Raw genomic sequence first — 13,701 nt, forward strand, 5'->3', positions numbered from 1 at the left:
TTCGCGCATGCGCAGTCTGAAGATTTCTTTCCCCCCTAGCGTCCAGCGCAGGACTCAACTACGTCCCATTTACTGCATATATACAGAGCGGACCGTTGTTCGACTCCCACTTTTTCTTCAACTTCGCAGTATGAAGTCAAGCTCAAGACCTTCCGCCGGTGCCCGTGTCTCCCCCCCTGCCGGACCGGCTACATCCTTCCGCCGGACCTCCACCCCCGTTGCGAGGCCTGCCTGGGTGCCGTTCACGCCGCCAGGCTCTCACCCGCCACGCCTCCTGCCAGTTTTGCGCCCGCCTGTCGTCTAAAGAGCTAACTCACGGGCGGAAGCTTTTCTGGTTTGCCAGGCTAGCGGGGACGAGACGGCAGCTGGGCAGACAGACAGGAATCCGGCGGCACCTTGGAGCCCGCGGCCGGCGTTTTCGACAGCATGAGTCCGCTGACTCCGCTCTCTCTGACAGCCCTCCATCACCGGTTCCCCTCCTCCCCTCTGGGAGGGTCCCCCTCCTCCCCTTGGGGATTGGGCCTCGAGACGGCGATTGATGCTTTCCCGCTGGAGCTCTCTCCGTCCTCCGAACGGCCTGGCACCGCCCGAGCGGCCTTCCCCTTTGCCCCACCCGGCTCCAGCCTCCACCGCTAAGGCTCTCTTTCGCCGACCCTGCCGGAGATCATAAGGAAGGCGGCGAGCTAGAGGCATAGCGCTCCCAGCGGACTGCCAGCCCCGCTCGCGGCCTTTTGAGCGGTGATGTTTATGCCCAGGAGCCGCCCTCTTCACGGGCCCCACTCTGGCCGCGCTTCGCGGAGCTTCGGCCATTTGTGGAGGAGGTTTTCTCCCAGCCGGGGAAACTGAAGGCTCCCGTCTCTCGCTATGCCCCGTTTACTCGGGTTCAGGGCGATACGGACGCAGGTTTTCCTTCAGTCCCTCCCCTGGAGGGGAGCCTGGCGTCCATTTTGCTTCCGAAAGCTACTTTCTTCGGCCACCGGAAGCCCACGCCTCCCTCTCCCCAGGATCAAGTGTGCGCTCAAGTCACTGACCGGGCCCACCAATGTGCCGCCCAGGGGCTGGCGGCACAAAACAACATCGCCTTACTGGCCTCCGCCGTCTCCGCGATGGCCACTACTCCCGGCGCCCTCCCCTCGGAGCTTGCCTCGGAGATTGGTAAGGCTATGACCGCCATCCTTACCCTGACCACGGCGTCCACGGTGGCGCTGTCCAGGGATGGCTTGGCAGCTGTGGCCCGAAACATCTGGCTCCACATGTCTCAGCTGCCAGCGGACATTAGACGCGAGCTTCTGTACGTCCCAAGCCCCGATGGACTATTTGGGCCGCGCCTACAGACTGCCACGTCTCATCCCATCAAGCGGCGGAGGACGCCGAGCGGCTTCGGAGGCTCGGCTCGTGGAAGGCTCCTCCTCAACAGCACCACCGTCCGCCATGACAACCGTCACAAGCGAAGCGCCCGCAGCATCGGCTGCGGCTGCGTCTTCCAAGCTTCGCGTCGGGCCCCAACCCGGTCACACTCCGCGCTCGACAGACGTGCCACACGCCGGCAACCCTGCACGAGGCCGGAGGACATGGACGGCCCCCCCCTGTCCAACCCGCCTCCCGAGCCCACCCAGCAAGCAGCACGCGGTGGCAATGACGGGACGGGGGATCGACTTTCCCTCTTCATCTGAGAATTGGAAACCAACGGCCCTTTTAAGGGCTACTCCCTCACATCTAAAGAGCTGTTTCCCCTCAGCCAACGTCCCGGTTTGCTCTAAACAGGGCACTGTTATGTACAGTTGTTCCCCACAAGCACACACACAGGCCCGTCGCCGCGAGCGGGGCGCCATTGCGTCCCCGCTGCGCAGCAGCGGAAATGAGCGTCCTCCCACGGTGGACACGACGCTTGTCCACCCACCTCCCCACGCGATGCCGCGGGGCGGGGGGGTCGGGTTAACCCGTGACCGCTCCCCGCCCCACACGGCGGCGACCGGCCACTGCCCTTTCGAAAAGCCCTACCATGGGCTGGCGCACGCTGATCACTCGTCTCGCCCACTGCGGGATGGGCTCTGCGCTCCCTGCTTGCCATGTCGGTTGAACAACACTCAGACATGTGCTCCCCACTGTCAGAGTGCAGCGCGGCATGGTTGGCTTGACACACATGGACTCGTGGATGTCAAAGCTGATAACACGGGGTTTACCACACTCCAGTTCGCCTCCCCCCCGCCCCCTTTCGCGGGTGTTTGGAGGACGACGGTTTTCATCCCTGGCGAGTCAGACGTCAATGACGTCAGAGTTAGAAGGTTGCTGGCTGAGCGAGCGCTATTTCCCGCGTCCCTCCAGGGAGGAAAACGAGGGTTTTTCTCTCACGCTATTTTTCTCACCCCCCGAAGAAATCAGGAGGACTGCGTCCCATCCTCGACCTGTCAAAATTCAAACCGTATGTCAATGGAGCCTCCCCTTCCATGCTCACCATCAGGCACGTGTTGGAATGTGTGCGCCCAACGAATGGTTTACATCCGTGATCTGAAAGACGCTTACTTGTCACATCCAATCATATCCCAGGCACAGGAAATTCCTGCGCTTCCTCCTTCCAAGGGGCCCGTTTCCAGTTCACCGGCTGCCGTTCGGATACTCACTAGCCCCCCCGCACCTTTTCCAAGAGTGCCATGAAACGCGCTCCAGCCCTCTTGCGGGCGAGGCATCAGAGTCCCTCTTTTACTTGGACTCTGCTCATTCTAGCCCCCTCTCGGGACCGCGGCGCTGCGCACACTATGGAGGTTCTGCAGCACCTAACAAAACGCTGGGTTTTGCCATAAATTGGAAGAAGAGCGCCCCTCGTCCCCCGCACAATCATAGTTTTCATCTGGCGTAGACATGATCTCGATCAGCATGAGAGCCAGGCTGTCAGCACCGAGGCAGGAGCCCTGACTTTCTGTTGTCCCGCTTCAGGCCGCGCGCGACAGTGTCAGCGCTGTCATTTTATCGCGCTCTTGGGCCATGATTTCCGCAGGCACACACGGGTCCCCCTGGTTCTCCTCCACATGAGAAATTCCCGAGGTGGTTTCACCGCCAGCGTTCGATCCCATTCGCCACAAATGGCGAATGCTGCCCATCCCTCATTCCCTCCAATCAGACCTGGCTACTGGGGGAGTCCCCAAACCCTGTCCTTCCGGGGTTCCCCCGGGCAGAGTGACGTCATATGTGACGTGTTCCACAGACGCGTCCCTCACTGGCGGTGGGAATGTGCGAGTCCAGGTGGTGGAGGGGCCTGGCCCTCCTGCCCCCTCTCCCTCACATAAACTGCCTTGAACTGTCCACGTGTTGAAGTGTGTGAAACACTTTACACCATGGTGACGGGAGGCAGGTTGTAGTAAGGACGACACATCACACGGCGGCGGCTATTCATAAACCGCCAGGACGGCATACGCTTCAGACCGGCTGTTCAGATTAGCCAGGCCTCCTGCTGTGGCGCACAGCCCCTGCTGTCTCTCAAAGCAGTATATATCCCCGGTATTTTGAACCGGGCAGCCGACTTGAGTCGAGGGGGGGCCCTCCCACAACGAGTGGAGATTGAATCCCACTATTCGTTTCAAACTTAGGGGTTGGAGCAGGTTCGGGAAGCGAGGTGGATCGGTTCGCTTCACGAGAGAACACACAGTGCACACTGTGGTTTCTCCTTGACCGCGACGCGGAGCACCACCCCCTCGGCGTAGACGCCTTCCCCCACAACCCTGGGCCCAAAACCCTCCTTATGCTTTTCCCGGTCCCCCTCATCCCTCGCCTCCTGGGCGCGTCCAGGAGGAGGATCTGTTAATTGTTCTGGGGTCACCGAGCGCACGAGCGCGTCCTGTGTCCCAAACCCTCGTCAGCTGCTGGTGGCTCCCCGGCAGATTCCGTGGCGGAGAGACGCACTACTCGCAGTGAACGGTGCGATCTTGTCATCCCCCAGTGATAAATCGAGGCTGTGGGGCTGGTTGCTGAGCGGGAAACGCCTTACCAGAGATTAGCTTGCCCCCCGCCGTGGTACGCCCTATCCGGGCTCTCCAGAGCCCCCTCTACCATAGCAGGCTACGCAGGCGCTTGGTCCTGCTTCCAGCGCTGGTGCACAACAGGGACGCAGACCCCACATCGTGTCCCTACCTCTCGTGCTGACGTACCTACAAACTCTGGTGGATAATGATTTGGCTCCATCTACAGTCAAAGCATAGCAGCAGCCATCTCATCCTGTCACAGGTTTCGGTGATAGGACACGTTTTGTCGCATCCCCTGGTGAAGCGTTTCCTGAGGGGTTCGGCCGCAAAAAACCGTGCTGTTCCCCCCGTCCCCCCCACTGGGACCTAGCTCTGGTGCGTCCCGGGCTCTGGGGAAGCCCCCCTTTGAGCCCCTTGGCACAGGCTTCGCTCAGAATGCTGTCGCTTAAACACACTTCTCCTTGCCCTAACGCGTCCAAAAGAGTGAGTGATTTATATGTGCACTGTCAGTTTTCTCCTTCCGCTTCCTCTCCCATTAGAGGGACGGGAGCGCAGCCCCTAACAGCCAATCCCTCCTTCACACCGAAGACTTTATTCTAGTTTCTTTCTGGTCAAGGGTGTTTTCCCCTCTAGGGTTTTTTCTCCCCCCCTCACGCTAACGGTGCGGAGGAGGCTTCCCCACCGGTTGTGTCCGGTGGCGCTCTGTCCACAATACATTTTACAACACGGCAAATATCAGTAAAACTCAGCACGTTTGTGCTTCTAGAGAACACACCAAGGATCACCCCTCACAACAGCGTCTGTCTCACTGGCTGTGCGAGGCTATTACCCAGGCTTATAGCTCTGAAGGGAAAGAGCCCCCCCAAGACATTCGGGGTCACTCTACGAGGGCTCTGTCGGCGCTGTGCGTCTCTATTTAAAGCATGGCAGTACCGACATTTGCGCGCAGCCTCTGGGCCTTCCCCGTGCCCTTCATCCGCTTTATCTGCGAGATATGTCTGAATCTTCCATGGTCTCATCGGTTTTGTCACCCGTCAGTGACGCGTAATGCCGCGCTGAATGTGCAAAAAAAAAAAAAGCGGAGCCTTTGATTGTTGCCAATTCCTTCACACCTAGTGTCTGAATGACCCTGCTCTGCTGTCTAACCTCTCAAAGGAATTCCTGATTTTTACATATTACGTACACATATCAACAACACATCATGACTCTACAAAAAGGTCAGAGCCAGACTTGTTCTGTGAGGGAACGCAGGTCTTTTTTTGTGGACATGGGGGCACTCCGAGAGACGTTCTATGACTCTGTGGTGGCATCAGCCCATTCCCTATGGAGTGTCGCTTCGTGGGCATGGCATTACAGTTGGCAGACAGGAAAAGACGGACAGGCTGATTAAGAAGGCCCGCTCTATTCTTGGTTGCCCCCTTGACGCTGTGGGAGTAGTGGAAACAGGAGGATAGTGGCTAATTATCCTCCAATGATGGATAACTCCTCCTCCCCACAGACACTCTGTCACCACTGAACAGCTCCTTTCAATGACAAGCAGTGCCCCACGCTGCGTCACAGAGAGATTTTAGACCAGTCTCTCATCTGCCTTTTCTTTCAAAGATTTGGAAACAAGTGTTTTTCATACCGTTACAAGCTTTTAGCAACAAAACTCTGTGGTTTGAAAAATTTCATCTGGTTTCAGATCACATCACAGCACTGAGTCTACTGGTGAGAGTACTAATGCTATTGCCTTGTCTGTAGATGCCAGGAACCCTATCCGTCTTAATCTTAGGACCTCACAGCAGCGTTTGTACAGTGGACCATGTCCAGTCCTCTCTCCGCCTTGATCATAGGCTCAGAGGCTTGGCACTTCAATGGTTGGCGCCTATTTTAGCTCCTATTTATCAAATCGGACTTCTCATCCAGCAATGATGGGTTCATTCTCCTCGTCAGCTCCCCTCTCTGTTGTGGGTGTGCCCCAGGGTTCCTTTATGGTATGTTGCCCTTGAGGGCTATTGTAGGATACACAACCAGTCAACAGGCATTTTTTGTTGCAGACGATTACAATGATTTTGCCTATGAAACCGAACGACAGGGTTGCCTTAGACTCCCTGCTTGGAATGGTCACACTGGTTATCATTGTTTTTATTCATGTGACATACTAGTTTACTAGAGGAGTAAACTTAGTATTTGAAGTAATGCAGGAAGTGTGCATTTAGTTTCCTGCTTCCAATGTTAGTGAGTAAATCTACTAAATGGCCACATAAGTAGAGTGTGATGTGTAAGATGAGAAAGCAGAGGTTACGTCTATGTCATGGTTAGAAAACACTGGCTTGCAAAACAGGCGTACCTCTTGTGTACCTCTTGCCAAGCACAAACCAGTTCAGAAGCCATCAAATATTATTAGGGAAGGCATGCCTTTTTCCCCGATCCATTTCTTGGAGCAATCACAAAAAAATGTACTGCTGGCAAGGGAGGGTCAACATCTATTTTGACTAATATCCCAAACCCCTCCGGAAGCCCTCTTGAATAAAAGGAACAGTCCCTTAACTAGGCTAACTCAACCCCCAGCTCTTGCTTCATACTAAAGTAGTTGGTAGTTTTACGCTCTCACGCAGGTGGCCGAGGCGTTAGATGAGGGGATAGATAACCATCTTACGTCCTGTACGGTAAATATGACTATACCAGCATACGTTTAACTCTGTATCCGGGATAAACCCAATAGCGTAGCCCTTAGAGGGCGAAGCCTATACGAAATAGAACTAACTGTGTACTCCATTTAATTAAATTTAGGGAAGAAAAGTCAACCCAGACACTTTGATTGTATTAGCTGACAAAGCAGCAAATACAAGCACTTTCATCAGTGGGTTAAATGCTCAATCACCATTGTTTTAACTAAGTTTTTGATAATTAGGTACTTTCTCACAATGTCAAACTTTACCGTAAATTTAAAGTATTATACTTGCTGCAGCTTCACCAGTAAACTACTGTTTAATTACAACAAGCGTACTGTTTTTAAATGTTACAGTGTTTCACTGTAAATACAGTTTCTTACTGTATTATTTGAATTTACTGCAGTGTATCTTTATTTTCCCAACATGCATTAATAGTAAATACCTGTGTGACAAAGTGGGTTTGTTCACCACTTGTTCCCTACAGGTCATTAGCTATAGCAAGTAGACACAATCATACATTAGTTTTGGTTACATTTGATTGGGTTGCAAGTTTAAACATGGGTTAATGGTTTTCCTTTGTTAATACTTACATTTGTTTGTTCCTTTGTTTAACTCCACCATGCAGGACAGTTGTTTGGGGAGGGGCCGGCCTTTTCCAAGCATTTCCTGTTTTACAGGAAGAGGGTGGTCATGGATTACATCACTGTGCATAACCAAGTAGAGGGTTTTCTTTCTTCATAGGAATGTTTATTTTGTTAGTTTTTGGTTATTATACAAACATGTGTGAATAACCCTGACCTGTTTTGTAGTTGGTGGGAGAGGAGTGAACTGGTAACTAAGTTCCATATGTTAAGAGATTTCTAGGCATTAATGTTAAGGAGTAGATCAACCTGCATCAGAATGGGCTGGGCTGAAGCAGTTGGGTGTGAATTGACCACCTTATATAAAACAGTGGGATTTGTGCGTCAAGGAAAAAAAGATACAAAAAATACAAAAAATAAAAATAAAAAAAGGAGGTGAGGCTGTGCTGCTAGAAACACGTGCCGTTTGTTGGCATTGCTACTAGTGTAATGTGTTAAGTTTTTATTTTTTAATTATCTGTGTACTGCAGACCACTGTAAAAAAAAAAAATCACCTCTGGAAACATACAATGTTTGAGTCTGCCTACCTCCCACCTTCCTAGCCCCCCTGGCCAGGCAACACTGCAACCTGTAACATTTGCAGATAGTGCTGTAAAATAATTAGTTTTGCCCAGAATGCATAGCCATTTAGAATATGATCCTATATAACATTAAGATAGATTTTAGCTGTACATTTACAACAAGGGTTTACAGTGACATATGAACATCTTACAAGCAATAACTAACACATAGACTACACACCTTCATTTGCACAAACACCTAAGGATATAATAGGCTTTACTGGAATATTGTCAGACTGACATTGTTTTTGGTCTGTGCTGAGGCATTGGGGTTAATGATCATGTAAGCACAAACAGCGTGTGCAATATCTTTGTTTACGTTGAAAGTCCAGCTAACCAGCATGAGTTTAAATACACCTACAGCAACGACAGTGTTACGGTTTTGCAGAATTAGAGGATCCAAATGCAGAGAAGACACAGGTAGGCAGGAGAGCATTTTATTTGCGGGATTTATTTGCCAAAAACAGAAAGTCCAAACCAACACAGTGATCAAAATGCAAAGACAAATGCCACAACGGAAAAACAAAAGTCCCAAATCAAATCGAAATCCAAAAACATCAAAATGAAGGTCCAAAGAAGAAAGGAAAAAAACTAAAGGGGAAAATTCCGCAGGGAAAGGTCCAGAGGAAGCACACAAAAGGATCTGACAAGAGACAAACAGAACACAGAGGTTAAATATAAGCGGTAACGAGCAAACAAGGAACAGATGACACTTTAGGTGAATCACATCAGGGTGGGGACAACAATCCCAAAGGCAGGTAGTAAAACTAGACAGGACTAGACAGAGGAACAGACCATCAAAATAAAACAGGAAACAGAACAGACACAAGACAGGAAGAAACACTAGACGACCAGGGAGGATACACAAAGAATAATAGAAAACAACAAATACAGAATAATAACAGGAAACAAAACCCGAAACAATAATGGACAGTAACTTCAGAAATTGGGATGGCACTACTGTACTGTTCAATTCTTAATTCTCCTTGGCCAGGATTTCATTAAATGCTTCTGTGTAAATCATCTTGTTCTCACAAACCTTCTTCATGTTTGTGAATATGAGCTGTGCTGCTCCAATATGAACAATATTTAAATGTGTTCATTGTTGAATACTGGATTTTGATTGGTCAATCATGGCATTCTACGGTCTGTTACTTTTGTTATATAGACCATTTCTAAGTATAACGGATCCCTGCCAGTTCATAATAGACTTGGACCATTTTTTTAATTTAAAGGTGCCCTGCCACACATATTTCAATGCTTTGTGGTAATGTCTGAAGTTCTACCATGGACTCAACCTTACCTTTACTTTTTTGTGGAAAATATGCCTTTATTACCTTGTTTCAAGCCATTCTAGTGTGTATAGAAAGCCTGCAGCAAGATTCAGCTCAATTTGTGGCAGTTCTCATTAATATTCAATAAGCTAAGATGCTTGAATCTGATTTGCTAACAGCTAGCCAATGAGAGCCTGGCTATCAGCATCCTTTATGCAGCACAACTGAGCGAGCTTATGAAGAGTAATGAGCTCAGGCAACGTGACTGTCCAGCTTTTGTAATTGGCCGGATTTCTCCCCTTAATTCTTTTCAGTGGCTATAGCTGACAGAGGAGGTAGCAGTTTATTTTCACATTCACAATATAACACAAACACATATGGACCTAACATATTTTTTGAAAATGCAAGTAAAAACGGTTTGGTGTGGCAGGGCACCTTTAAATAATTGTGGTCATAAAGAGCTCATTATGCTGTTCAGGAGATCAAATTGACAGAGAGGGTGGATAAATCTGGGTTCGCTAACAGCGCTAATGGAAAAAGTGTGAACATAGCATTAATTAGGTCCATGATTAACTCACACACCCAGGGCCACCTGGCTTCTGCCAGAGAGCAGTACCCATCAGCTCTTTGGCTGATACATCACCCTGTCGGGGTTCTAATTCACAATAATGATCAGGTCGCTTTACATTATTCTTTACATAGAGAATAAGAATGCCAGGGACCTGAAGTAAATATTGACAGGTTTCAGTGTGGAGGGGTGTAATGTCAGGAGAGTGTTAATTAGCACACTCTCCTGACATTACATTTTTTTTTACACAATGACAAGTTAACTATATTGTATGTAACTTGGAAATTAATTATTAACCTTGTGAAGACATTAGATGATCAAATATGCTTTTAAAAAGACATTAAGTTACCATACACACAGTGTCTGTCATATTCAGTGCAGTACTATAGTTGAGATGCCTGGTTCAATGACGCATCAAGAGGAAGAAACACAGAGTTTTTCCTTTACGTTAAGCCCACATGTTCTGAAGACACATTACTGACAGTCATTTAAGCTATCTGATAACACATACATAGCACTTTGCATTCTACAAAATCATACCCCTACACATTGAATATTGTTCCTATTTCTATTAATTTAAGCAAAGCTTCAGAATACTGTTTTTGTCCAGACCAGACCATGTGGTAGCCTTCATGGCCCAGTGATGTCACCAATGTCGCCAATATGCTTTAAGACACATTTATTTAATATGTTGTACTGACATAAAGGGGTAAACCTTAATATTACTCTCCAAAACTAGTGAGTATATTTGTGAAGTTAGTGGTTTGGTAAAACCAGAGATGAAATGGTTTTAAAAAGCAGCAACATTCAGTTTCATCCTACTATCATTACAAATGTCAGCAATTGCATTTACACTATTCAGAATCAGAATCAGAATCAGCTTTGTTTGCCAGGTATGAGGACCATATCGAGGAATTTTTCTTTGGAGCATCGTTTCTCACAATGTGCTTACAAATACAAACAACCAAACAATATATACACACTAATATATACACAATACACACTCTAACAGAAGAATATAGAGGCATGAGTGCAATGAAGACTTCAAAAAAAATTATTTAAATGTGGAGGATAGTGCAAAGGATACTGGGATAATAGTTATGTTATATATTACAATATGAACATATGAACCTTATGAACAGTTTTGAAATAGGAAATGAGAATGATGAATAAATAACTTGAGATTTTTTTCACTTTGAAATGTAAAGGGCATTATAAATAAAATGTATTATTATTATTATTATTATTATAACAAATAATAAGTGAGATATGAGAATGGGAATTATGAGTAAATGGTAAATAATAAATAGTAAGTGAGATATGAGAATGAGAATGATGAATTATACTAAATAAGTGGAATAATAAATGGAACCAGTGAACAGGTGTTGTAGAGACAGTGTTACTGGGTTATTGACCAGAATTAAACCTGACACTGTGGGTAAGAAGTCAGCTGTTCATCAGAGAGATGGCTTGTGGGTAGAAACTGTTCCTGAGTCTGTTGGTTTTGGGGTACAACGCTCTGTAGCGCCTACCAGAGGGGAGAAGCTGAAACAGATTGTGTCCGGGGTGAGACGGGTCTGCAGTGATGGTTCCTGCCCGTTTCCTCACTATGGAAGAGTATAAGTCATTCATTATTTCATCTTCTCATTCTAGTTTTACTCATTTACTGGTCAGTTGGTGGTATCACTTAAAAATGTGTGCACCACATTGTGAGTCTGGTTTATAATAATGTGTGGTGTCTTGCTGGCAGGGCGTACTTCTTTGTACAACATCGTGATAAAAAGTATTGAAATTAATAGTCAGAAATGCTCATCACATTCACTTGATTTAATGCAATTTTAAATTCAGTGTAATGATTTTGAAACACTGTGTGGATAAAGTTATAAAAACAATGGTGGTGTGTGTTTGGAGAGACAACAGTTGACCTGATAAAATGTCGCAGGTCACAACACACTGACATTTTCCAAGACTGGAACAATTACCTGTTTAAGCAATGGAAACATTTTTATAATAGCATTTTTGATGTATTTTATTTGACTATTATGGTTTTTTTTTGTATCATAATAATTTACGAATTTACGTTATTGGATACTTCAAAACTCAAACCATGGCCATTTATAGAATGTAAGGTTTACATTTCATCTTAATATATACCGAAATATCTACTGCCATTTTTTTAGGTAAAATATTAATATATAAATGTGAAATACTATAAAATAGAATTGCATTTTATCTGTTTACTGTGAATATGGGGTGTCACATCACAGAAAACCTATTTGGATGTAGGACATTGGGTTATTTGTGCAAGGGCAGCCAAGAGTCAGGTCAAGATAACTTATGTCTGTGACATTTTTGCTTCATGTTTTACTTCATTTGTCTAATTTGCAGGGTCAGGGTATGGTAACATTAATGACAATGAAAGCTGATATTTAGTTAATGATACATTTTAATGGGCACACAGCCAGCAAAAAGTGGCTATAAGGAAGCCCCTGGTTGCAGTCGTCCACTATCACCAGTCATGAGGGTGCTTGTGCTAGCCTTCACCGTGGCCCTTGTGGGTAAGTAATTCTTTGTTTTTTATTTGCATTTTAAAATAAATTAACTTAGGTTTGATGTTGCTTTTTTAAGGATGAGATAATATTCATTTAAATGAGTATGGTAGCAATTTCCCACTGATACGGTGTGTTATTAGGACACAACTAAGAAAATAAATGAAATTATTAAGAGAATTGTTTCTGAACTTGCTGACAGTGTAATGTTGATGTATAACCAATGCTATAGCAGAAAAATGAAAATGAGTCCTCTGACTTTCTTTTCAGTTAAATACAATTTGGAAAAAAGAAGAATAGCAATAGATTTAGACCATTTAGTTTGTTATCCATAACCACTTGCAAGAGTTTTGTTTCATATACACTTTGAAAGACATGTAAATTAATTTGTATTTCATAATCAGCTCTGACACAACCAAGCAACACAGATTTTGTTTTATTTTCATGTAGTAATAACTTATTAATATCAATCCACTTTTTAAACATTATAAATTCCCATTTCATTGTTTTTGATCATTTCTGTTTTGTCCCCTGAGGACATAAAATAACATTTTTTTTCTATTTTGTAGCGGGTTACCAGGCCAACTTGGGTAAGTTGTTATTTTATTAAGTTAAAAATGTAATTCTGGTGTGTAAATATAGAAAGTGTTTGATTCACAGTTACAAAATTTTATTGAAATGCAAATGAATTCCCTAATTTGTTTTCTTATCTATTTTTGTAGCTCCAGAGTTTGCCACTGGAAAGACCTACATCTACAAATATGAGGCCTTTATCATGGGCGGCCTTCCTGAGGAGGGTCTGGCACGCGCCGGAGTGAAAGTCATCAGCAAAGTTCATGTCATTGCTGCAGCTGCCGACACCTTCGTGCTGAAGGTAAACGACAGGAATAACTAGGGTCAGGGTTAGTCAGTGGACAAGAATAATTATTTTCTATGTGACTTATAAGAATCACGGGTTCAACTCATTCAAACTGTCACTCCTCCTTACAGCTTGTAGACCCGGAAATCTTTGAGTACAGTGGCATCTGGCCCAAAGATGCTTTCATCCCAGCCACCAAGCTCACCTCGGCCCTGGCTGCTCAGCTCTCGACACCCATCAAGTTTCAGTATGCGAATGGTGTTGTCGGCCAAGTGTTTGCACCGGCTGGCGTCTCTGAAACCGTGCTGAATGTCCACAGAGGAATCCTCAACATCTTCCAGCTGAATATCAAGAAGACTCAGAACGTCTATGAGCTGCAAGAGGTACAAATACTAATTTTCATAGAGTTCCACTCACAAATGTCCACATGTGTTTGAAACTGTTTGTAGTTTTTGTTAACTAGCCTGGCGTACAGGGTGTGGCACACACAGTATCATCAGTGAGGAAACAAAGGCTGACCGCATTCCCTGTTGACCAAGACTAAGGACTGAACAAATGCCAGGAGAGAGAGATAGCTGAAAGACATCGGCTTGGCTTACACAGAAGATGTGCTGAGTGTGAGAATGTAAGTGCATTC

At 46.3% G+C, this 13,701-nt stretch overlaps 1 pseudogene; it reads left to right on the forward strand.

Annotated features, from left to right (window-relative positions):
- The first annotated feature begins 12,116 nt into the window (after positions 1-12,116).
- LOC116695777 (vitellogenin-like) overlaps positions 12,117-13,701 on the forward strand; it is a 17,103-nt pseudogene continuing 15,518 nt past the window's right edge.

The sequence above is a fragment of the Etheostoma spectabile genome, chromosome 9 (genome assembly GCF_008692095.1).
Source record: "Etheostoma spectabile isolate EspeVRDwgs_2016 chromosome 9, UIUC_Espe_1.0, whole genome shotgun sequence".
Lineage (NCBI taxonomy): Eukaryota > Metazoa > Chordata > Actinopteri > Perciformes > Percidae > Etheostoma > Etheostoma spectabile.